The sequence below is a fragment of the Molossus molossus genome, unplaced genomic scaffold, assembly GCF_014108415.1.
Source record: "Molossus molossus isolate mMolMol1 unplaced genomic scaffold, mMolMol1.p scaffold_m16_p_1, whole genome shotgun sequence".
NCBI classification, from domain to species: domain Eukaryota; kingdom Metazoa; phylum Chordata; class Mammalia; order Chiroptera; family Molossidae; genus Molossus; species Molossus molossus.
Genome location: NW_023425344.1, coordinates 209,843,093 through 209,866,875, shown reverse-complemented (window position 1 = coordinate 209,866,875; position 23,783 = coordinate 209,843,093).

The window sequence follows — 23,783 nt, the reverse complement described above, 5'->3', positions numbered from 1 at the left end:
CTGACCGATCCACACACATTGGTGGTTGGCGGTTGTTTTTCTGCTTTTGGTTGTCTACTTTGAAGCCATTATACAGCATCCAAATCCCCAGTTCCATTCTTCCTGGCATTTTGGTGGTTATGCATTTGTCCTGAGACTGTGAATGGAGAGTTCCTTTCCAACTAACAAGTGTTCCTTCCCAAGCCATAATCCTTTGGAAGATCTGAATCTGATCAGTTTTGTCACAACTGAAGAAGACTACATTTGCTTTAACGAAGTTTATTTAGAACATCCTGTTGCTCCTGTCAGCACACAGATTGGGCAAGTTCCACCAAAAAAGACTTTTAGACTATTTGTACTCATTTAAGTGTTTATTTAAAATTTTCTTTTGGTTTTCATTGCCGTAAATGTATTGTTCATTTTTCACACACCAGGCACTGTTGTTTAGTCTCAGGGGCATTGCTTGTTACAAATTTAACAACTGTGACATATTAAAAACAACATTTAGGGAAGAAATTAGGGTTGAGAGGATGTGACCAGATGTTTCCATGGTGTTTCGCCAAAATGTCACTTAAACACCAACAAGATTTTAAAAGGAATTTTTTCCCAAAGTCTCTCTACCCACTTGACTGGCCCCAAAATACGTTGCTCTCATCGTTGTATTAGAAAACCCATTTAATTTTCATTTTTATCACAGTTTTCTTGAAGATACTTCAAATCTTTCCACTGTCATTTTTCTTTTAGAAATTCATGATGGCAATAAAAAAATAATTGTGACTATGCCACATGCTAACTTTATGACCCAAATTTTCTAATGATTAAAATAGGGGTGCTGGTGCCTACCTCCTGTGATCGTTATGGAAATTAAGTGAGATAATGTGTATGACTTTCCTAGCCCAGTACCTGACATATAACAATGACCCAGTAAATAGTGTTGTTATTATTACAAACAGTGCTTATTATTGATACCAGCAAAAACCCCCACTAGGTGCTAAGTTTCCTTAGGAATAAAAGGCAATATCCCCTCCTAGTCTCCCTTATGTTTTAGACGTCTTAGCACTAGGAAAAAGAGCCTGTCAAGAAGCAACTTTAAAGAAAATTTTATTGTTTTTAGATAAATCTGGTGGCCTTTAGATTAGACCCATCTCAGCTGATATCTAAATTCAAGAGCATTTAAACAAGGAAGCTGTAGGTCATTAAAATCGAACAGAAAGATTGCCTGTACCCCAAGCAGAAGTCTCCAGGTTTGCTCTTCTTCTGTGGGAATTTTGTTGATGCCAGGGGGTTAATAGAACTTTTTAATAGTAGACTGGGGCCCTGGAGTTTTCATGGTTTGGTCCTTGTTCAAAAATATACAAAAATATAAAAGTCAGTGAAGCAAATGCTGTACAACAGAAGTTTTTCAGGGAAAAGGGATAAGCTTGATCCAAAAATATTTTGGAGGGTAGAGACATTCCAAGCATACCATTCCATGCCTTGCCAATGGAATGTGGGCACAGCACAGGAACAATGTCCAAGGTTGGAGAGCTTTAGGAGACCAGGGAAATCCTGCATGGAAACACACAAGGTGGTGAAGAACATCAGCCCCTCCCCACAACCAAGTTTCCCTGTTTACAGGTTGAACTGTGAATTCTGAGTCCATGAACTATGGATTCAAAAATCTGGTGACAAATAATTATAGCTGCATTTTGCAAATGTACAGCTCTAATCTGGACACACACACACACACACACACACACACACACACACAGAATTGAAAGAAAAGATTGAGCAGGTTCAAATTATTACATTTAAATCCTAAACCAGAAATAACATTTTGTTTCTTTCCATTACCTTTGATTCTAGGTGGGTAAAACTACAATAATGAAAACTTGCCAGTCTTAAAAATAAACATAAATATGGACTGCTTTTCCACATGAATCATGAAAAGGGAGTTATTTCTAGACATAAAGAAACATATCCATTTCTGTTCTCAAATTCCTTGAATACAGTTTATTTGCTTGTTATAATGGGTTTTGCTTTTTCCTTACCAGTGTTGGCGATCCTTTAAGACATGAGAGGATGTTGATTATGGAATATCCCATCATTCCCAAGAACTGTGCTGGCCCGTAGTTTGTGGATCTGGTTGTATCTGCAGAGTTCTCCTTCATCCTTCCCTTTTGCTGAAGAGGCATTCCCTCCTTTTCCTTGCTGGTCGTTTGTTTAACTGAAGAAGAACTGGTTATCCAGGAGGTTGCCTGGAGGTGGGACAACTCAGCGTTTCTCAGAAGTGAGGTGCAGCTCACCTCAGTCAGAATGGCCTGGAGAGCTTTAAAGACGTCAGATCCCGGGGCCCCACTCCTGCCCTGTTGAGCCCAGACCTCCACAGTGAGGCCTGGGAAGCTGCACGTTCCCGAGAGCTGCAGTCATTTTTATGCATCTTCAAATGTAAGGGTCTCTTCACAATGGAAATAGTAGTTATGTCATAAAAGCCAGTAGTGCTTTCTGCCCTGGCACCCCTCCAGCTTTCCAGAGAGGGTCAGTGGCACATCGCCTTTGAGAAAGTCCCAGCTTGAACCAAAGAGAAAGTCATTTTTCCTCTTCTCAATGTTTTCTCTTAGCTCTGTTTTCCTGCACGAGCTCAGCCATTCAGCTTTCTTCACACAGAATGGCAGTTGGAGTGGAGCAGCTCCCAAAACATTGTTGTGGTTGTCGTTGGTCCTCACTTTGTTTCTATGCCTCTGCCTTGCTGGTCAGTGATCATGACCGGCATTTTCAGGCCAGAGAAGGGGCCCAGGCTAGCAGCCGAGTCACCTGATCACTAGGGGGGCAGTAGGTCAGACACCTTATCTATGGCAGTGATTCTTGACCTTGACTGCACATAAGAATCACCTGGGAAGGTTTAAAACTCCCAATGCCTGGGCCATGCTCCTGGACAACGTCATAACGACCCTTAGCGGTAGGACCCAGACTTCGGTACCCCGTGAAGCTCCTCTGCTGATTCCTGGGTACAGTTAGGCCGAGAACCACTGTCCTGGGGCATCTGTAGAAAGTGCGTTGAAGCCTTTAGAACATCTGAGGGAGATCAGCAATATGTTTCTTTATGGAACTTTTCCTCTTTGCTGTATACACTAATAGGAGGAGACAAATGAGGAGGTACTTCTTACAAACATTTGCTCTGGGGAGGGAATTTGAAAGTTTCCATAGAGTGTTCAGCCATTACTGCGGGAGATCACGCATGAGTGTTGTCAAGTACACATGCACGGACTGACCCACAGTGTGTGCGGCCTCTCCCTACACCAGCCCTTCGTTCTGTCTTTCGGGATAATCTATGAAATGTATCAGTCTTCGGCTCTTTGCTGTCTTCTCGAGAGCCACTAACAGATCTCCAGTGAGCTGAAACAGGGAAAGTTGTTTTAAACCATTGACTGCTTAATAAATTAGCATGAGACGGCTCTTAGCCTCATTTATCTCTGAAAGCCAGTTTCCCAGGGTACTGGAGCAATACCACAAGAAAAATTATTTCCATTAAACACCACAAAAATGTCTTTCCTGTGATACTTCACTGAAGGGGTGACATGTACGAGATTCTCAGTCACAAAACAGGAAAGAAATGTTTGAAAGTTAAATTAAAAAGTAAAGCACAGTTAAGATTTTATTGAGCTTAAACCCCATTCCTACCCCCTAAACATATAAATCTGTTCTGTGTTCTGTGTCTCCCACTCAGATGGGTGATAAATTTTGGATGCTGAATTCTTCTGTCTGTAAAAATAACGTTTACCTAAAGTGAAGTGCAACATCTGGGTCCATTGGGGGACCACGAAGTGGCCTTTCAGGTTTATTATTTGTGTGGTCAGGTTAGATTTCCCCGTCCTGAAAGTGATACCAGTTTTGTTTCTCTTGGCCCCTGCCCATCACAGGTAGAGTCCTGTCCCCATGACTTTCCCATAGACCTGCTCCTTCATGCAGAATGTTGCTATCAATGCTCCTGAGAAAGTGGAATGTTTTCCATGTGCTCCCTGAGCGGGAGGGCCTGCTGTACCCAGAGCCCCCTTGGTTACTGTGGTTAGGAATAAACTGAAGAGAGTCCCCATGGCTGTCGTGGTGGATACCAACAGAACAGATCCTAGGGTCTCTGATATTCCAAAAGGAGTGTCTCTCTCTCCACCATCTCCACTGAAAGATGCGTCTGCTTGTCCAGCCCAGAGAGTGGGTTGAGATGGTCCCTGTGCACCATTAGAGACTGCCCGAGCAGGAAAGGTAACAAGGCCGGCCTTCAGCTGATCAGAATAAGAACTTCTCACCTTCCTTTCCAACACTCTAGTCCATATTCCAAAACAGGCTAATACCATGGAAAAAGAAGCCTTATGAAAGAATGTGGTGAGAGCAACCAGCTGTCCAGGGTGATCCTGGGAAATGATTAAAAAAAAAATATGGATAACATCACAGACAGTTCTGAAATAAATTTTTAAAATCTCTAGATCTTTGTATAAATTTGAGTCCAAACATTTTCATCCACAACATAAATTTTTCCAGGCACCGACTCAAGACCTGGGAGTTATCTTTTGATTTCCCCCCTTCCCTACCAAATTCTGTTTGTTATTCCTTCTTTTCTTTTTCATTTTCTTGGCTACTACGTCTCTTTAAGCCCGATTACTTCACTTTGATCTGTTGTAAAAGGTTCCTGATTCATCCTCTGACTTTTAGCCTTTCAGAATTAAAGGCCATTCTGTACACCACCGCCAGGGCAGTCTGCTGGGGTTATTGCTTTGCTCACATCAGTTCTCTGTTTTACCTTTCACAACGGCTGTCTCATTAACGGCTGCTGAAATCAAGTCCTGGCACTATATGCTGGTGCTCAAGGCCTTTCATAGTTTGTTCCCAAATGATGCTTCCTGTTTTATGTTCTTCCCACGTTCCAGCCAAATGACACCCCCAAACTCCCATTTCGTCACCTCACCTTTCCCTTTCATACCTCCGGCTCATATCAGTCCCTGCACCTGGACTGTCATGTCCCTTGTCTGTCCCTGATACAATCTTTTTTTTTATCCTCACCCGAGGATATTTTTCCATTTTTTGTACAGATTGAGTGGGAGGGAGAGAGAGGAAGGGAGAGAGAGAGAGAAACATCGACGTGAAGGGACACATCGAGTGGCTGCCACCCGCACGACCAACCAGGGCCGGGGACAAACTGCAACCGAAGTACGTGCCCTTAGCGGGAACCGAACCCGGGTCTCTCCGGACCGCAGGCCGATGCTCTAACCGCTGAGCCAAACTGGCCAGGGCCCTGATACAATCTTGCCTTTTCTCTCAACTCCACTCTCTCTTTCTTTCCTCACGTCTTTTCTGGCCACTTTAGCCACAGCTCTTTGCCTCTCTGGCCTTGAACATTTGGTCAGGGCTACTTTCAGAGCTTATAGCATGGACTGGCTTGTACTATATTTATTTGGGTACCTCGTTTAGCTCCCTCACTGAGTTGCAGTTTCTAGAAGACATAAACCATGTCCTTGTTTTTCAACATGCCTTGGGCATTTGGGATGATGAATGAGTAAATGAAAGAATAAAATTCAATAGTACCTCCTTCCCCTTCTAATATTTACTCTGACAAAGTGGAGCACAGGTCCTGGAGAAATTTCTAGTACATCTAATTTGAGGGCCGTCATTGGGCCTGGAAGACCTTGGCACACCTGAGTTCATTTTCCAAGGACCATTACTGTTCAGAGGCTTATCTGAATGAATAGATCCTCCCAGGTCTTTGGAATTTCAGGGGTGGAAGTGGGCAGAGGTGTGGTCCTGTCATCATAAAACATGTATTTTAAAAATTTAACCAAAGATTGTACAACTTTCTGAAAAATTGAGTATAGGTGGCCTGGGTGCTACTGAGTGGGTTCACCTTTGGCATGCTTACCCAGGACACCTGGCTGCAAGAATTGGGCAGATCCTGAGTTTACAGGCAAAAGACACTTAAAAGAAAAGAAATACTCCAAAAGATGGAAATGAAACATCAAATTATCAGTCATGGTGAGCTTATTTGCATCACAAGGTGGCTTAATTCACAGAAATAGTATGCTCTTAAAAACGAACTTCTCTTTACGCAAATTATTTCTGCAAACAGAGATTCTGGGTAAATGTGAGCCATCACATTTTATACCTAATAAGTCTACATAACAGCAATGCCCATTGGCCCTCTGTTCCCCTCATTCACTGTGGTCCCGTGACTGTGTTAGCAGTAACAAAGTACAGAAATTGTTCCAAGAGCAAATGTGAAGGTGAATTAACTGGCTACTTCAGCCCCCAAAGGCTTTTCCTTTTCTTTAATAGCAGGTATTGAGATCTGAACTTGTCAGCAATTATCTGTATTCTCTCTTCATTTCACTTTGCCTGGGTAGCCTCAGTTTTCTGATTTATAGATGATAGTAATAGTAATTTTGACCATCCCATGGGATTATAATGATAATTAATAACAAATGTGAAAAGCATATTTGAAAAACACTTGGCACCTTCTGAAGCTTTGTGTCTGTGCTCGCATGGTGTCGGCTTGTGTGAGTTATTCAGATGAGGCAGCTGGTCACGCTCTGACCCGTGTTTAGTCCTTTGAGCCATGTTCTTCTAAGTTCCTGTAGTTAGATACAGAGATAGATGATGGATGGTAAACGGATATACAGATATGTACATATGCACATATTTCTATTTTAAATATAAATAATTTAATAAACAATTATCATTATACAATTATATTTAATAAACAATTACTTGGAAGTGAATCCAAATTAGGAGACTAGGTTGAATGAATTTTACAAATACTGTTTGTGTGGTTTTAAACATAATTTTAGATTCTTTCAATATTTGCAAAATGTTCTCTAGTATAGTACTTTCTAAATGTGGTCCATAGGTCCATACTGGTCCAAAAACTATTTGTGCCAAGTAGCAATGATAATGAGCACATGGCCTAGTTCACTCCTTTTTTTCCTCCCAAAAGTTTCTTGATTTCTATTTTGGCACAAACTACTTAAGTTCTCACAAACTTGCAAACAATAGTTCGTCGACTGTAGTAGCACTACTCTAATGGCATTTTACTATGTGGGCATCCGTGCCTTCACTTATTGGGCACCGTATTAGTTAGGGTAATCCTAGAGGTTGTAACAAATAAGTCCTGAACTTAATGTAATGAAGATCTATTTCCCAGACTCGTCAGTCTATTCAGGTGCTGTTGGTCTAGTGCCCTTCTATGTGGTTTTGAGGATAATGGCTCCTTCTGTCTCGTGGCCCATTCTTTCTAGTCTGCAAAGTCCTCTTCAGTTAGCCAGCAACAGGAAAAGGGAAGACGGGGAAGGTGCAGCCCTTTATTAACTAGTTCAAGAGTGACACACAGCACTTCTGCTCATGCTCTCTTTCTGGGGACAAGTGCCCTCTCTTATCCCCAAGCAAGGAAACTGGAAAACAGAATCCCTGTCTTTGTGGACTCTTCCCAGCATTAACACTTCATTACAGAAGGGGAGCATAACATACATATTCTTTTTATATCAGCTTTATTGAGATATGATTCACACACCATACAATTAACTAATTTAAATCATACAATTTAATGGTGTATGGTGTATTTGCAAATATGCACAGTCAATTTTAGAATGTTATCATTATCTCAAAATAACCCTGTACCCTTTGGCTATCAACCCCTTATCATCCATTGGCCCCTAGCCCTAAGCAAACATTAATCTACTTTGTCTTTTTTGATCTGCCCATTCTTGACATTTTTTTTTTTTTTCATCCTCACCTGAGGACATTTTTTCCATTTTTTGTACAGATAGAGTGGGAGGGAGAGAGAGGAAGAGAAAGAGAGAGAGAGAGAAACATCGATGTGAAGGGACACATCGAGTGGCTGCCACCCGCACGACCAACCAGGGCCGGGGACAAACTGCAACCGAGGTACATGCCCTTAGCGGGAACCGAACCCAAGTCTCTCCGGACCGCAGGCCAACGCTCTAACGGCTGAGCCAAACCGGCCAGGGCCCATTCTTGACATTTTTGCATAAATGGAATCATACAATATGTGATCTTTTCTGACTTCTTTCACTTAACGTTTCCACGGTTCAGCTCTGTTGTAGCATGTATAAGTACTTCGTTCCTTTTTAGTGGCAGACTAATTTTCCATTGTATGGGTTATAGCACATTTTGTTTATCCATTCATCACTTAATGGACATTTAGGCTATTTCTATCTTTTGGCTGTTATGAATAATGCTGCTATAAACATTTGTGTGAATTGTCTAGCTATGTTCTTTTTCAAGATTGTTTTGGTTATTTTAAGTCCCTTGCAATTCCATATGAATTTTATTTATTCATTTACTTATTTTAGAGAGAGAGAGGAAGGGAGAGAGAGAGAGAGAGAGAGAGAGAGAGAGAGAGAGAGAGAGAGACATCAATTTGTTGTTCCACTTATTCATGCGCTCATTGGTTGATTCTTGTATGTTTTCTGACTGGGAATCGAAACTGCAACCTTGCTGTTATTGAGACAACACTCTAACCAGCTGAGTTACCCAGCCAGGGTTCCATGTGAATGTTAGAAACAGCTTGCCAATTTCTACAAAGAAGCCAGATAGGGTTCTGGTAGAGATTTTGTTGAATGCATAGATTAATTTGAGGAGTACATAACAATATTAACTCATTTGATCCATGAACATGGAGTATTTCCATTTATTTAAATATTCTTTAACAATTATTAATCATTTTCAGAGAATAACTTTTGTTAAATTTATTTCTAAATATTTTATTTTTTTGATGGTATTGTAAATAAAGTATCTTAATTTCATTTTTGGATTATTCATTACTAGTGTTTAGAAATACAATTGATTTTTGTATATTAATTCATTCATATCTTATAACCTTGCTGACATAATTTATTATTCCAAAAGTTTTTTAGTGAATTAAGATTTTTTTGTAGAAAAGGTCACGTCATCTGCAAATATAGTTTTACTTTTTCCTTTCTAGTCTAGATGACTTTAATTTCTTTTTCTTGCCTAAGTACTCTGGTAAGTTTTGTTAATTTTTCTAGTCTTATCAAAGAATCAGCTTTTAGAAGTGGCCAGAGTAGACATCCTTGTCTTGCTCCTGAACTTAGGGAGAAAGGATTAAGTTATGACGCTTGCTGTGACTTTCTGTAAATGCCTTTTATCAAGCTGAGAAAGTTTCCTACCATTCCTAGTTTGTTGAACGTTTTTATCATGAAAGGGTTTGGGATTTTGTCAAATGCTTTTACTTCATCTATTGAGATGATCATGTGGTTTTTGTTTTTTATCCTATTGATATGGTGTATTACATTAATTGATTTTCAGATGTTAAACCAACCTTGCATCCTGGGATAAATCCCAGTTGGTCACAGTTTATAATTCTTTTTATATGCTGCTGGATTTGGTTTGCTAGTATTTTGTTGAAGATTTTTGTGTTCATATTCATAAGAGATATTAGTCTGTAGTTTTCTTTCCTGTGATATTTTAGTGTGGTTTTGGTTTCAGGGTAATACTAACTTCATAGAGTGAATTGGAAAGTATTCCCTCCTCTTGTATTTTTTTGGAATAGTTTTTGAAAAATTGATATTGATTATTCTTTCAACGTTTTGTAGAATTCACCAGTATGCTATCTGGGCCTGTGCTTTCCTTTATGCAGAGTTGGTTTTTTAAACTATTACTAATTTAATGTCTTCACTTGCTATAGACATATTCAGATTGTCTCTTTCTTCCTGAGTTAGTTTCGGTAGTTTGTATTGTTCTAGAAATTTATCCATTTAATATAAGCTGTCTGATTTACTGTCATACAACTGTTCATAGTATTCCTTTATATTCTTCCTATTTCAGTATGTTCAACAGTAATGCCATTTCTGATGCTAGTGATTTGTGCCTTCTCCTTTTTCTCAGTGTAGCTAAAACTTTGTTAATTTTGCTAGTCTTTTCAAAGAACCAGTTTTTAGTTTTATTGACTTCCTCTATTATTTTTCTATTCCCTATTTCTTTAATTTCCACTTTAATCTTTATTAGTTCTTTCTTCTGCTTGCTGTGGGTATAGTTTGCTCTTCTTTTTCTACTTTTACAGTGGAAGGCCAAGTTACTGATTTGAGATCTATCTTTCTTATTTTTTAATTTAGGTATTTACAGCTATACATTTTCCTTTAAACACTGGTTTATCTGCATCTGACAAATTTTGGTATGTTGTGTTTCCATTTCTCAAGGTATTTTCTAATTGCCATTTTGGTTTCCTCTTTGGCCCATCAATAAATTAGAATTTGTTGTTTCGTTTTCACATTGGGCATATTTGTGCATGCCCAATATCTTTTTGTTTTTTATTTCTAATTTTATTCCATCATGGTCAGAAAACATACTAGTATTCTTTTTATTTTATTTTTAAATTCATCAAGGTTTGTTATGTAACCTAACTTATGATCTATCCTGGAGAAAGTTCTATGTGCACTTGAAAAGAATATGTAGTCTGCTATTGTTGGGTGGAGTTTTCTACAGATGTATGTTGGATACATAGTCATGCATTGCTTAATAATGGGACACATTCTGAGAAATGAGATTTCATCATTGTGCGAACATCGTAGTGTGCACTTACACAGACCTCGACGGTACAGCTACTACACACCTAGGCAGTACAGGGTGGGGCAAAAGTAGGTTTACAGCTGTTCATATGGAAAATAATATAATAATAAACAAAGACTAATACAAGAATAAACTGTGTTTTGTGTACTTACAAAAAACCTACATCGCTCCACCCTTTGTGGTGGTAGATTTGATTTGCTATGGTGCTCCTAGGATACAAATCAGTACAGCATATTATTATAGTGAATATTGCAGGTAATTGTAACACAGTGCTAAATATTTGTATATTTAAACATATCTAAACATAGGAAAGGTACAGGAAAATATTGTATAAAAGATTAAAAATGGTACACCTGTAAGTACAACAGGGCACTCATCATGAATGGAGCTCACAGGACGGAAGTCGCTCTGGGTGAGTCAGGGAGTGAGTGGTGAGTGACCGAGAAGACCAGGACACTGCTGTGCACTACTGTAGACTTTATAAACACTGTCCCACAAGCCCTCCCCCTGCTTCCTTCCACAGGGTCAGAAATAGAACATCAAAGCTCTCAATGTTGCTCCATTAACAAGTATATGGGCTGGATTGATGGGAAATATCGAAGAGAAACTGGTTGGGTAACACATAGATCACCATTATACTAACTGTCAGGCAAGAGTGAGAGGTGGACTGAGGATCAGTAGGAATAAGAAATCAAGATGGAAAGATAAAGAAACAAGGGTTGTTACAGCAATGTGGTTCTGGCTATTGCATTTTGGAGCAGTGGTCAGATTAAGAAATTTGTGTGCATTAAAATAGAGGGCATCTAACATGGAGAGCGTTAGAACTGAGGACTCAATATTTCTTTGACCATGGGAATTTGTTTTTGGTTCCATTGAGCCTATCTGTCACAAAGGGCTCTCTCCGGCAACTCAATCCATAGAAGAAATAAAACATATCTATGCTTTATATCATCACAACCTGAAAATACTTCCAAAGTACAGGGACAGGCTGGCTCCACGTGAGCACAGAGAGCTTCTACCAAAGTGGCGGTGGCACTTCATACCTGCTAGGGTAGCTCCTGTGGACTTGTGTCCTTGTACAGAATCTTGGGTCCTCAACAAAGAATTTACAGCAAATTACTCTGAAGACTGTCAAGGTAGATCTGGGAGGGCTGTAAGCACCCTCTGAAATGTAGGGTTTGGGGATCAGCTCCTTTGTGCTGAAACAGGTCTGTGGCTGATTAATCGGATAATCTGTGCATGAAAAATCAAGGTGCTGTGAGTGAGAGGGAATCTGTTTTCAAGCCCCATAGATGCTGTTCCCACCAGAGAAAAAAATCCTCCTGAGCCACATATCCTTCTATTTCTTACAGGAAATTCAGCTCTGTTGTGATCTTACGAGACCACTGTCGTACATATGGTCCATTGTTGACCAAAATGTCATTATGCAGCACAAGATAGCAGTTGGTTAAGTGCTCAAATTTTTTATTTTCTTGTGGATCTTTGCTTGTGTTCTATTTATTATTGAAGTGGAATACTGAGGTCTCTGACTACTTTTGTTGAATTGTCTATTTCTCCCTTCATTGTCTTTGCTTTATGTATTTTGGTACTCTGATTTTAGAGAAATATATATTTATAATTGTAATATCTTCTAGATGGATTTATCTTCTTCTTATACAATGCATCTCTTTGGTTTATTAGTATAGCCACCCAACTTTTCTTGCGGTTGCTGTTTGCATGATGTTTCATTTTTCATCCTTTCTATTTATTTGTAACTTTAAATATAAAGCATGTCTCCTATAGAGGGCATATAGTTGAATCTTGTTTGTTATCCAGTATGACAGTTTCTGCCCTTTGCTTGTGTTGTTATACCATTCATATTTGATGCTATTATTGGCTAAAGTTTGGAAAACAGACAAAACAAATGGCATCAAAGGAATATTCTCATGTTAAAATTCCTATAAATAGGGTGATATAGGTCAATGAAAATGAATTTTAAATGAGGAGTTATACCATTTAGTAGCTTTGTGATCTGGGATAGGTCAGTTAATCTTTTTGAGCCTGCCTCCTCATCTACAAAATGCAGATATCATGATGCTCTCTAACTCATGGCATTACTATGAAGATCAAAAGCAATCATATAAATGAAAGAACTTTGCAAACTGTAGAAAGCTACATGAGTGTTGTTAAGTATTAAAATAATATTATGAGTGGAAAATGGAATTCAAACTGCTAACCATGAATGAGGTCTGTGATGAACAATTTAATGTTCCATATTCAGTTCCAGAGCCCTTGACCTGTAAACAGTTCATCATTGAAGATATGGAAAAGAATCTCATGCTGGGTGAAAGATTTAGGAATTGGGCAAAACACTTTTTTTTTTTTAAAGGCTAGTACTCTCATCAATCTAACAACCCAAATTGTGAACATCTGCACATATCCTTTAAAAAGATACCCTTTTAATCATTTAGGAAGCTTCAGAAGCTCTCTGGAGTTTTCACTGGAGCTGAGACGGCTTGAGAGACTAACTAGACAGTCTGCACCAATTTGATGGCTCCGGTTGTTCAAATAAAACCTGCCTTGGTGGTGGCAGGATCCGGGCTGCGAATTACAGTCTAGGAAAGATAGCCGAGCTGGCTGCTTTCCCTACGCGTGTGTCCGAGAAGCAACATCTTTATAAGACTGAAAGAGTTTATTTTAACTATAACTAAAAGAAACGAAGTACCAGTCACCACTGGCGAGGGTGATCTTTATCTGTCTTTGCTGGCCTGCGAGAAAGGGAAGGAATCTTAAAAGGCTCCGGCAGCTGCTCACAGAGGACATCTCCCGCACATTGCTGACATGTCTTGGATTTTTCCAACCTTACTTTGTGTTACAACAAATTACCATGGGAGTGAATGTCCTCCTCCACGGGTGACCCCACGTGGGCGTTATCAACTACCCCTCCCGCCGCAGAATCAGCATTCCCCGCTCTGTTTCTCGTAAAGACCGGTGATTGCCTTGCGAAAGGTTCCGAGATCCACTCCTGGCTTGGAAGGCTCTCTCCCAGCACCTGTGAGCCCTCACCCTGAGAGACGGATAATGTGCTAATTACCCCGAACCCAAAAATGTAAGCTGTAAACAAATGAGAGCTGTGTTTATAATCCATCAGTTTTATGACCTTCTGATGGTGATGATATCAGTGGCGTTTACACTGGAAGACCGCACAGCGTTCCCCAGCAGCTGGCCGCTTCTGTTGCTTGAGAGCAGAGAGCGATGTGGCCCATTAATTGTAGTCTTTGCACCGAAGGGCATGTTACCTTGGCCAAATGGCCAGTCTGGCTCTTGAAATTGCCAAGTAAATTATTTTCAAAAATCTCCAAGTCAGCTTGGAGGGTTCTCAAATCATCTGTGGTTTGAGGCCCATACTCCCTCCACCTCTTTGCCCCCACGAGAAACGGAAAATGCATTCTTTCTGGGCTGTAACTTGATATATACATGATTTGAAGACAGTGGGGAGACACTCTAATCCCAATGAAGAGAGGAGAGAGGGAGAGAGAGAGAGAGAGAGACTTGGCCTGGATGCACAACGAGCTCCCCCGTCACCTTGAGGGCTGACCTTTGCTGTGGCGTCCTCCCTGCCCACATGCTCTTTCTCCACCTGAACACCGAGGTGGGGATGACTCCAGAGCAGATGTGTGCAGAACACTTTGCTATCATCAGACCGGGAGGATACATGCAAAACGTAAATATCATAAAATGTGGCAAGAGAAATATTTACATCAGTCTGTGGTTTCTGATCAAAGCCAAAATTGCTGGGTTCTTGAATGAAAAGTTCTGGCTGCCTATGTGAGATCTGCAACTGCCTTTGGCACCTGTAATTTATTATTTGTGACGTGCTGAATGATGTCTGTGGGGTCTCCAGAGCCTGCTCCTTTGACACCAAGAGCCTTTCATACTGAGTCCTGCCAACGTGGGGAGATGAAGGTATGAGAACATTGGCTGCATTTTGGGTTTGTTAACAGTGCAAAAGGTTTGCCAGTGAAACCCCAAATGTATTTTGCCCCCAAGCACCTTGCCCTTCATTTATAGACCCCTGGGAAAACCAAGCCCATCTGTTTCTCATTCATTTACACTTTACTCATCAAAATGTTGGTTTTGGTTGGATTCCTTTGTTTTCATTTCAAGAAACCTTTAAGAATGCAGAGGGGAAGGGATGAGCAATTAGCAAGGAGTGCTGATGACCCTAAGCTCTTCGTTCTGTTTCTAGTGTTACTTTTGGTTCATTGTACGCTGACAAGCAGTAGATTTCCCCACGTATCCCACTTATTAGTCTCCCTAAATTGTTGTTGTTGTTTTTTAAAAGGAATATTAGAACTTCACTTCTACCCCACAACCAGAGATTTAAAAACAAGCTAGCATCTCCAAGGGTTTCATGGGATCTCAGCCTTTTCTTTCATTCTTTTTCTTTTTAAATCATTTAAAAATTTTTCAATTATAATTGACATACATTATTATATTAATTTCAGGTGTACACCCCAGTGATTGGACTTTACATAACTTACTAAGTGATCATCCTGATAAATCTCACACATCTGACAGCACACACAGTTTTTAGAATATTACTGACCATATTCCCTGTGCTGTGCTCTACATCCCCATGACTGTTTTGTTACAACCAATTTGTACTTAATCCTTCACCTTTTCCACCCATCTCCCTAACCACTCTCCCATCTGGCAACCATCAAAATGTTCACTATCTATGAGTCTGTTTCTGTTCTGTTTGCTTTTTAGATTCAGTTTTTGATAAATAAGTATTTATTGCCATTTTATTGTTCATCTTTTTAATCTTTTTTTTTTCTTCTTCTTCTTTTTAAAGAAGACCCTTTAACCATTTCATGGTTTGGTTCCTTAGCTTTTTTTTGTGGCCAGGGTGGGCGGGGGGTGGGGTGGGGGTCTGGGAATCTATCCGTCCTTTGATTCTAAATGATAGTTTTGCTGTTGTAGAATAATCTTGGTTGTAAGTCCTTGCTTTTTATCACTTTGAATATTTCTTGACAATCCTTTCTATCCTGCAGAGTTTCTATTGAGAAATCAGCTGACAGTCTGATGGGAGCTCCCTGGTATGTAACTGACTGCTTTTCTCTTTCTGCTTTTAAGATTCTCTCTTTGTCTTTAACCTTCTGCATTTTAATTATGACGTGTCTTGGTGTGGGCCTCTTTGGTTCATCTTGTTTGGATCTCTCTGTGCTTCCTGGACTTTTATATCTATTTCCTTCACAAAGAGAAGTTTTCTGTTGTTTTTTCAAATAGGTTTTCAATTTCTTGTTCTATTGCTTCTCTTTTTGGCACTCCCATGATGTGAATGTTGGTATGCTTGAAGTTGTCCCAGAGGCTCCTTACACTATCCTAATTTTTTTTTTCTTTTGGATTTTTTTTTTTTCTCTTCTGATTGGGTGTTTTTTGCTTCCTTATATTCCAAATTGCTGATTTGATTCTCAGCTTCATCTGTACTGATAATTTCCTATAACTTATTCTTCATTTCAGTTAGTGTATCCTTCATTTCTGACTGGTCCCTTTTTATGCTGTTGAAGTTCTTACAAAATTCATTGAGCATCCTTATAATCAGTATTTTGAACTCTGCATCTAGTAGATTGCTTGTCTCCATTTTGTTCAATTCTTTTTCTGGAGTTTTGTTCTGTTCTTTAATTTGGGACATGTTTCTTTGTTTCTTCATTTTGGAAGCCTCTCTGTGTTTGTTTTTATGTATTAAGTAGAGCTGCTATGTCTCCTGGGCTTATTAGAGTGGCCTAATGTAGTAGGTGTTCTGTAGGATCCAGTGACACAACCTCTCTGATTACCCAAGTCGGGCACTCAAGGTGTGCCCCCCATGTGGGCTGTTTACACCCTCTTCTTGTAGTTGAGCTTTGATTGCTGTTGGCATCAATGGGAGGTATTTACTCTCAGGCCAATCAGCTGCAAGGACAGGCTGCAACCACCATGGAGGATCAGCTCTGAAAGCCCCCTTCCTCTCAGAGCAGGGCTTACTTCAGCAGGACTCTGGTGCCCACTGAGTCTTCCCCGTGAATATGTGGAGGTGGTTGGGTGGTGGTGCTTCAGTGTGATCTGAAGCTGTCCACAAGGTGCTCTGGCTCTGGGACTTTCTGAAAGGTACAAGTCAAAGCCAGCTGCCACCTGTGTTCTGTGAAAGACCACCTGGCATGAGCTTCACAGTGATCTGCAGATGGCTGCTATTTGTACTGGGCTTAGAGGTGCCCAGGTGAGGCCAAGCTGCGAACCAAGGCTGGCTGCTGCTAGTACCAGGCCTGGGGCCACTTAGTGAGAGGCATGGAGTACATTGAGGCCAGATGCTGCTCGTCTGAGAGATTTTAGGAAAATCTGAAGCATGAACCAAGACAGGCTATTTATATGGAAAAGCCACTGGAAACAACTTGGGTGGGCCTGACGGGTGGGGGTGGGGGTGGGGAGCTTCAGGGAATCATCAGGGTTGGGTAAATAGTGTAAGCCAGGTTGATGGGTTGATGGAGTCTCAGATATGGCTCCTGCCTGTCAGCTCTGTGAGGCGAGGGCTCATCAAAGGAACAATGGCCTCTGCCAGCATATCTGTCTGAGACAAAACTGTCCCCCCAACTCTCACTCTGATGCCAGACAATTTAGTTCTTCCTGGTATGTCTCTGGTTCTTTTCACACTGCTGCCCCAGAGCCGGAGCTGAGAAGAAGTGAGTCCCAGTAAGTCCATAAGTGGGCCCTTTAAGATGAAATTTCTGGGACTCCAGAAGCCCTCCATCTCCCTCAGCCTTAATCCCTGCTGGTTTTTACAGTCTGAAGTTATGGAGACTTCTCTTTCTGGCACTGGAATCCTGGGCTGGGGGGCCTGGTGTGGGGCTGGGACCCCTCCCTCCTCAGGGGGTATCTTCACAGTTGAGATATTCCTCCCAATGCCCGGCCAGTGTGGCTCAGTGGTTGAGCACTGACCCACACACCAGGAGGTTGATTTGGTTTGATTCCCAGTCAGGGCACATGCCCAGGTTGTGGGCCAAATCCCCAGTGTGGGGCATGCAGGAGGCGGCCAATGTGATGTTTCTGTCTCTCTCTCCCTCTCTCTCTATAAGAAAAAAAAATTGAGATATTCCTCCCGATTGTTATCCATTACACATGAGTGTGGACCCAGCCCCTTCCAGGTCTCTGCCCCTCCTACCAGTCTCAGTTTGGCTTCTTTAATTTCGTAGTTGTAGGACTCCCATTCAGCTAGATTTCAGGCGGTTCTGAATGATGGTGTTTTGTAGCGTAGTTGTAATTTTGACGTGGTTGTGGGAGGAAGCGAGTACAGTGTTTACTTATGCTGCCATTGTGACCGGAAGGCTCACCTTTTCTTTCTTTCTCTTTTATGTTTGAAGAGCCAACTGCCTTTTCTTACGTTCATGGAGGTGAATGAATGGCCAGGCACTGTTTATTCTACTGACTTTAGGGAATACACAAAAAGACTCTAGGATATATTTTTCCCTTTTCTTTGTCAAATACTCTTTAAACTGAATATTTGTGAGCTGCAAGAAAAATAAATGCATCTTATTTTCTGGTCTTATGTGTTCTCTCTCTCTCTCTCTTTTAATCCCCTCAAAGCAGCTCTTTCCCCCCAGCGTTCAGTCAGTCAGTGGTTGCAAGCATCTTAAGTAGGGCCACATTCCTCCCTTGCTTACAGTTGTAAACTTGCTGATCTTTGGAAGTAGAATTAAAGTTAGATTACATCCTGTCTCCCACACCACCAGAAAGAGGAAAGATAACTCCCTTCCCAGTCCTAAGTTTACACATTCCTGAATAACAACCATAATCTAAACTTTGTAGGAACATGATGAGAAATATCTCATTTAAAGAGTGCCTGACTGTTGATTATGTATTGTATGTATTATAGAAACTTAAACAAGGTTCTTATGTAAAGGCTGAAGGTATTTACATGCTTCAGTTAGTTAAGATAACAAGTTTGGATAGTGGTAAACCTATGGTATTATTATGCAGTATCTCAATAATCTTACACATGCATTGGTTTTAATGATATGACAATCAGGTGTCCATGTAATTGGGCAAATTCATTTCCATTTTAAGTAGTGATAGCTTTACCTTTTGGACAAAGGAGACCTAGCTGCTATTATAGGACTTCAGAAGTTCCAGCATTACCTCTGCAGTTATGGCTTTACATTAAACATCATTCCAGTGGGTGGTAGCCTAGGACAGAACCGGTGCTGTGAAATCTGAGATCTGCTACTTAGCATTAACTAGGGCAAGTTACTGAGCCTCTGTGTTTCCTCATTGATATGGTAGGAATAATTATAGTGCCCAGTTCAGCGGTATGTTGTTAATAGCCAACTTCCCATGTGGTTGATTTCAAGTTGCCAAGAGGAGTTGGGAGAGATCAGCACAGTCAGTTCTCATGAGCTGGTACAAGCCATCGCCAGGTCTCCACGGGCAGAATCCAAACCTTAGGGTTGTTGAAAGTATTAAATGAGATACAGCATGTGAAGTACTTAATACTGTGGTTGTATACACTTCATTTATTTTTTATTCTAAGACACCATCAATTGTAAGAAAAACCACCATTTAAAAATAGATTTTAATGAAGAGTATGTTTAGTGGTTGTATATATCCTTTATCAGAAGTGAAAATATAAAAAGCTTGTTTTAGAATAGAAGAAATAGTGTTTACTCTGTGCTAAACACTAAGCTAAACATTTATCCTAGGTAAGAAGCCTACACCACACATGCTATTGACTTATGACTATATTTGTTTGCTTGTTAAATTAGAAGTACTTTGTCATATGCTGAGATCCTTTCCTTCTGGCTCTTTCATTAGAAGTTTGACCTGTACAAAGTCTCTCTGTCTCACCTAGGGCTACCATAATAAAAGACCACACAGACTGGGTGGCTGAACCAACAGAAATTTATTTCTCAGGTTTCTGGAGGCTAGAAGTCACAACTCAAGGTGTTGGTAGGCTTGGTTCCTCCTGAGGCCTCTCTCTTTGGTTTGCAGATTGCTGTCTTCTTGCTATGTTTTCACATGCATCTTCTCTGAGCAAACACATCCCTGATGTCTCTTCCACTTCTTGTAAGGACACAGTCATATTCAATTAGGGCTTCATCATATGAATTTTGGGGGGGACACAGTTGAGTCTATACACACCTCTTTGAGGCTACGTATTAGTTTCCCAGAGTTGCCATAACAAATGACCACAAACTTTGTGACTTAAAGCAACAGAAACTATTCTCTCACAGATCCAGAGGACAGAGACCCAAAATCAAAGTGGCAGCAGGGCCACCCTCCCTCTGAAACTCTAGGAGAGAATCCTCTCTCGCTGCTTCTAGCTTCTAGTGGCTCCGGGCATTGCTTGGCTTGTGGTAGCACAACTCCAATGTCTGCCTTCATCTTCATATGGCCTTTTCCTCTTCTCTCTTCCTCATTTGTCTCTGTCTCAGTGACGGGTGTCATTGGCTTCAGGGTTCATCCAGTTGATCTAGGATGATTTCATCTCAAGATCCTTAACTCAATTACATCTGTAAAGACACTTTTTCAAATAAGGTCACATTCACAGATTCCAGGTGGACAAACCCTTTTTTAGGGGTGAGGGGAGGGTACACCATTCAACCCACTACAGGCTGATTAATTCTTCCAATCAAATGCAAGGGAAAACATACTGACTTGTATTATTACAACTAAGTATTATAATAATAAAGAAACTATTTGAGAAATGTTGCCTTTTATGAGATTTTCATAATCCCAAACCAGCTGACACCAGCTGTGGTTGAAAGAGCTGATCACAGGCATGGAACGTGCAGAGTTGTGGCCAAGTTGCAGCTTTGAATTTGAGTGTGTCCATGGGACAAGTTCTGGCCAACGGGCTGTGCCTGGAAATGATGCCCATCACTTCCAAGCTAAGGTGGCTGAGTGTTTTATGTGCCTTGCTCACATTTTCTTTGCCTTTCTTGGCAACCTTAGAGAGACCGCATGAAGATTGCACCTTCACAGATTAAAGTAGACTGGATTCTTGATTCATCACTTGGAAGATAGCTGCTCGGGAGAGATGCTCACCAAGGAATATCCTCATACAAATTTGCATGAGTAAGAAGTAATTTTACTGTATTAAGACACCAAGATTTGGGGATTATTTTTTGTTGTTGTTAATCCTCACTTGAGGATATTTTTCCATTGATTTTTAGAGAGAGTGGGAGGGAGGGTTAGGAGAGAGAGAGAGAGAGAGAAACATCGATGTGAGAGAGACACATCAATTGGTTGATTCCCACAAGACCCTGACAAGGTATGTGCCCTTGACCAGAATTGAGCCCATGACTTTTCGGTCCAAAGGTTGATGCTCTAACTGCTGAGCAAAACAGGTCAGGGTGGGGATTATTTTTTTATAGCAGTTAGTTTGCCCTAATACTTCAGCTGGCACTATACAATATATGCACAATAAAGTGTATTTTATAGCAAAATTGTAACATTAAAATCTACCACATTATCTAAGCCACCACGTTATATTGACATACTAGGAATTAGCATGTCACAAAATAACATTGACTAGAAAAAAGGTTTGGCAATCTAAAATTGATTCTGATCTGGAAATGCTGTAAAAGAAATATTAAGCATTCAGTAACTTTCCAAATTCACTTGTTTTCTCTGGGAGATAACCACGAATCAATAGCAATATTAAGGAATTATTTCATGGGAAGAATATCATAATTTAGGGAGAAGTATGAAACCATGGGTGGGGGGGAAGACCAGTTTTTAGAGTCAGATGAATATATGATTAAATGTCTGATAAATCACTTTTACTTTATGAATTGGGCAAATCATTTAATATTTCTATGCATTACCTTATAAGAATGAGAAAAATGACACATACTTCACACATAGGATTATTGTGATGGTCAGATGAAATAACAAAATAATTTTTTGTGTGTGTTTAGCACATGGGTCCATGAGTGATTATGGCTATTTTACATTGTTATTGATTATAAGCTATGCTTTCTGAAAATCCTCAGAATATTTCTATTTGCACCACCAACTTATGTTTTGACTTGGTGTTTGCAACATTTAGGTTGCCAGACATGAGCACTTCCACTAGTGTGTTGGTGGATAAACCATTTGGAAATAGCTCACTAACTCAGCCACCATCCTCAAGCCTTTATACCCATATGTTGCAGATGCCCAGCCATATTCTGAAGTGGATGGTAGAGGAGATTCACTAGTAAGGTCATCTCTATTTTGACTTTAGTTGAAACTTTGAGACCAACAGGACATTCCATGGAGCCTACTTGGTGGTGAAAATGACTGCAAATTGCATAAGGACAGAGACTGTGTGTGTTCTGTCCAATGCCAACCACAGTGTCTGGCACAGAGAAGGTGTTCAATGAAACTCTGAAGAATGAATGAATAGCACTGAGGACACAGAGCTGGGTCAAAGGTTGCTTCAGGGTGTCCTTAGGGGCTCTATCATGCACCTTAGCGTCCAGAGGGGTCTGATATGACTCTGCCGTGTTAATCAACTGAAAGATTTCCTTGTAGCCTGACTTGATATCCCCAGAACTATGCAAAGCTCCTTTACTTGGCATTATATGTCATAATTTTTAAACTCAATATATTGAGAAATCACTTAAGTAATTTTTCAGAATTGCTAAAGTGAAGTCAACAGTTATATCTGAGTGTTGCAGAGGAATGCAAAGCCTAACGTAAAGGTATCTCCTCTCTAGTCAAAGGGTGAGTTAAATCCAACAGCTATTTCTTGAATAACTATTATTTAAGAAAAGGCAAGTAGTGTGCCCTAGGAAATTAAAAGAGGAGACTTGCTATATAGAGAGTGCTTGTTTTGGGGATTTTGAGGTTGTTGTCTGTTACTACGTCTGTTTTTAGGGAAGAGGGAGCATTTTCTTAGCTTAGGATTAAACAGGATAAGACATATGGAGAATAGTCCCGGGCCTGGCACAATAGAATAGCCAAAGAGTGTTAACTAGTAGTATCTGTACTCTTATTAGAGATTAATGTCATTACTGCAGTGGACAATGTAGTACTCTACCCAGATCTTCTCTGTAGGAGGAAGACATTACTCTCCCTAGGTGACAGAAGAAAAGGCCAGGTCCCCAGGACAGAGAACCCTGTAGCCCATATTCTCAGAAAGGTCTGTGGTAATGATTTCTACAGTCCTTCTCCAAAGGGATCTATTACTATTTCACCGAGTAACCATAAAATGGGGAAAGGGCGGTTCATGGACATTGGAAGATGGTTGAACATAGGAAGGGTCATCACAATCCCTCTGTTAACTGGTGGCGTATAGAAACCAGGTGAACCATGGAGCCCTGGCCCATGTTTAGCTCATAGTGGGTTCACTGTGACCAGTATCAATTTCCTCAATCCCTGGATGCGTAGTTCCCCACATGGTCATCAGCGGAACCCCACATTGGTTCCTTGACCTGTGGAGTAAGAACTATTGCAGTGAGAGAAGACCAAGTGGAAGCCTCTGAAACCCTGCTCCCCGCTACGGAAGTAAGGGAGAACTATTGCATACCAGAGGAACAGCAGAGATCAGTGCCAATCTTAAAGATCTAAAGGATGCAGGGGTCATGATCTCCACATAGCTCGGTTTAGTTTACCACTCCAGCTTCTACAAAGCCACACTGACCCTGGAGGATAAGGCTACACTATCACAAACTCAACCAAGCAGTAGTTCCAGTTATAGCTGCTATGCCAGATGTGGTATCTTTGCTAGAACAGATTAACATGGCCTCAAGTACTTGGCATGCAGCCACCGACTTGGCAAATGTATTTGTTTCATCTTCATCAAGAAGGAGCACCAGAAGCAGTTTGCATTCACATGGGATTAACAGTATATACACTTATAATCTTGTTTCATGGCTATTAATTCTCCCATCAGTTGTCTGTCATAACGTCTGAAGAGCCTTGGACTCTCTAGATATTCCATAGGACATTACATTGGTCCATGATATTATTGACATCGTGTTAATCAGATTGGATGATTATGAAATGGAAAATATGATGAAGGACTTGGTTTGGCACATATATTACAAGGAAAACCTCCTGAATATTCAGGGGCCTGGCATATCAGTAACCTTTTCAGAAATCCAGTGAGCTAAACAAATTATTACATTTTTCATTTTCTACCACTAATAAGGAAGCAAAATGCCTGATAGGCTCTTTGGATTCTGGGGGTATCATGTTCTATGACAGTGAAACAGGTGGCATAAAAGGTTTCCAGC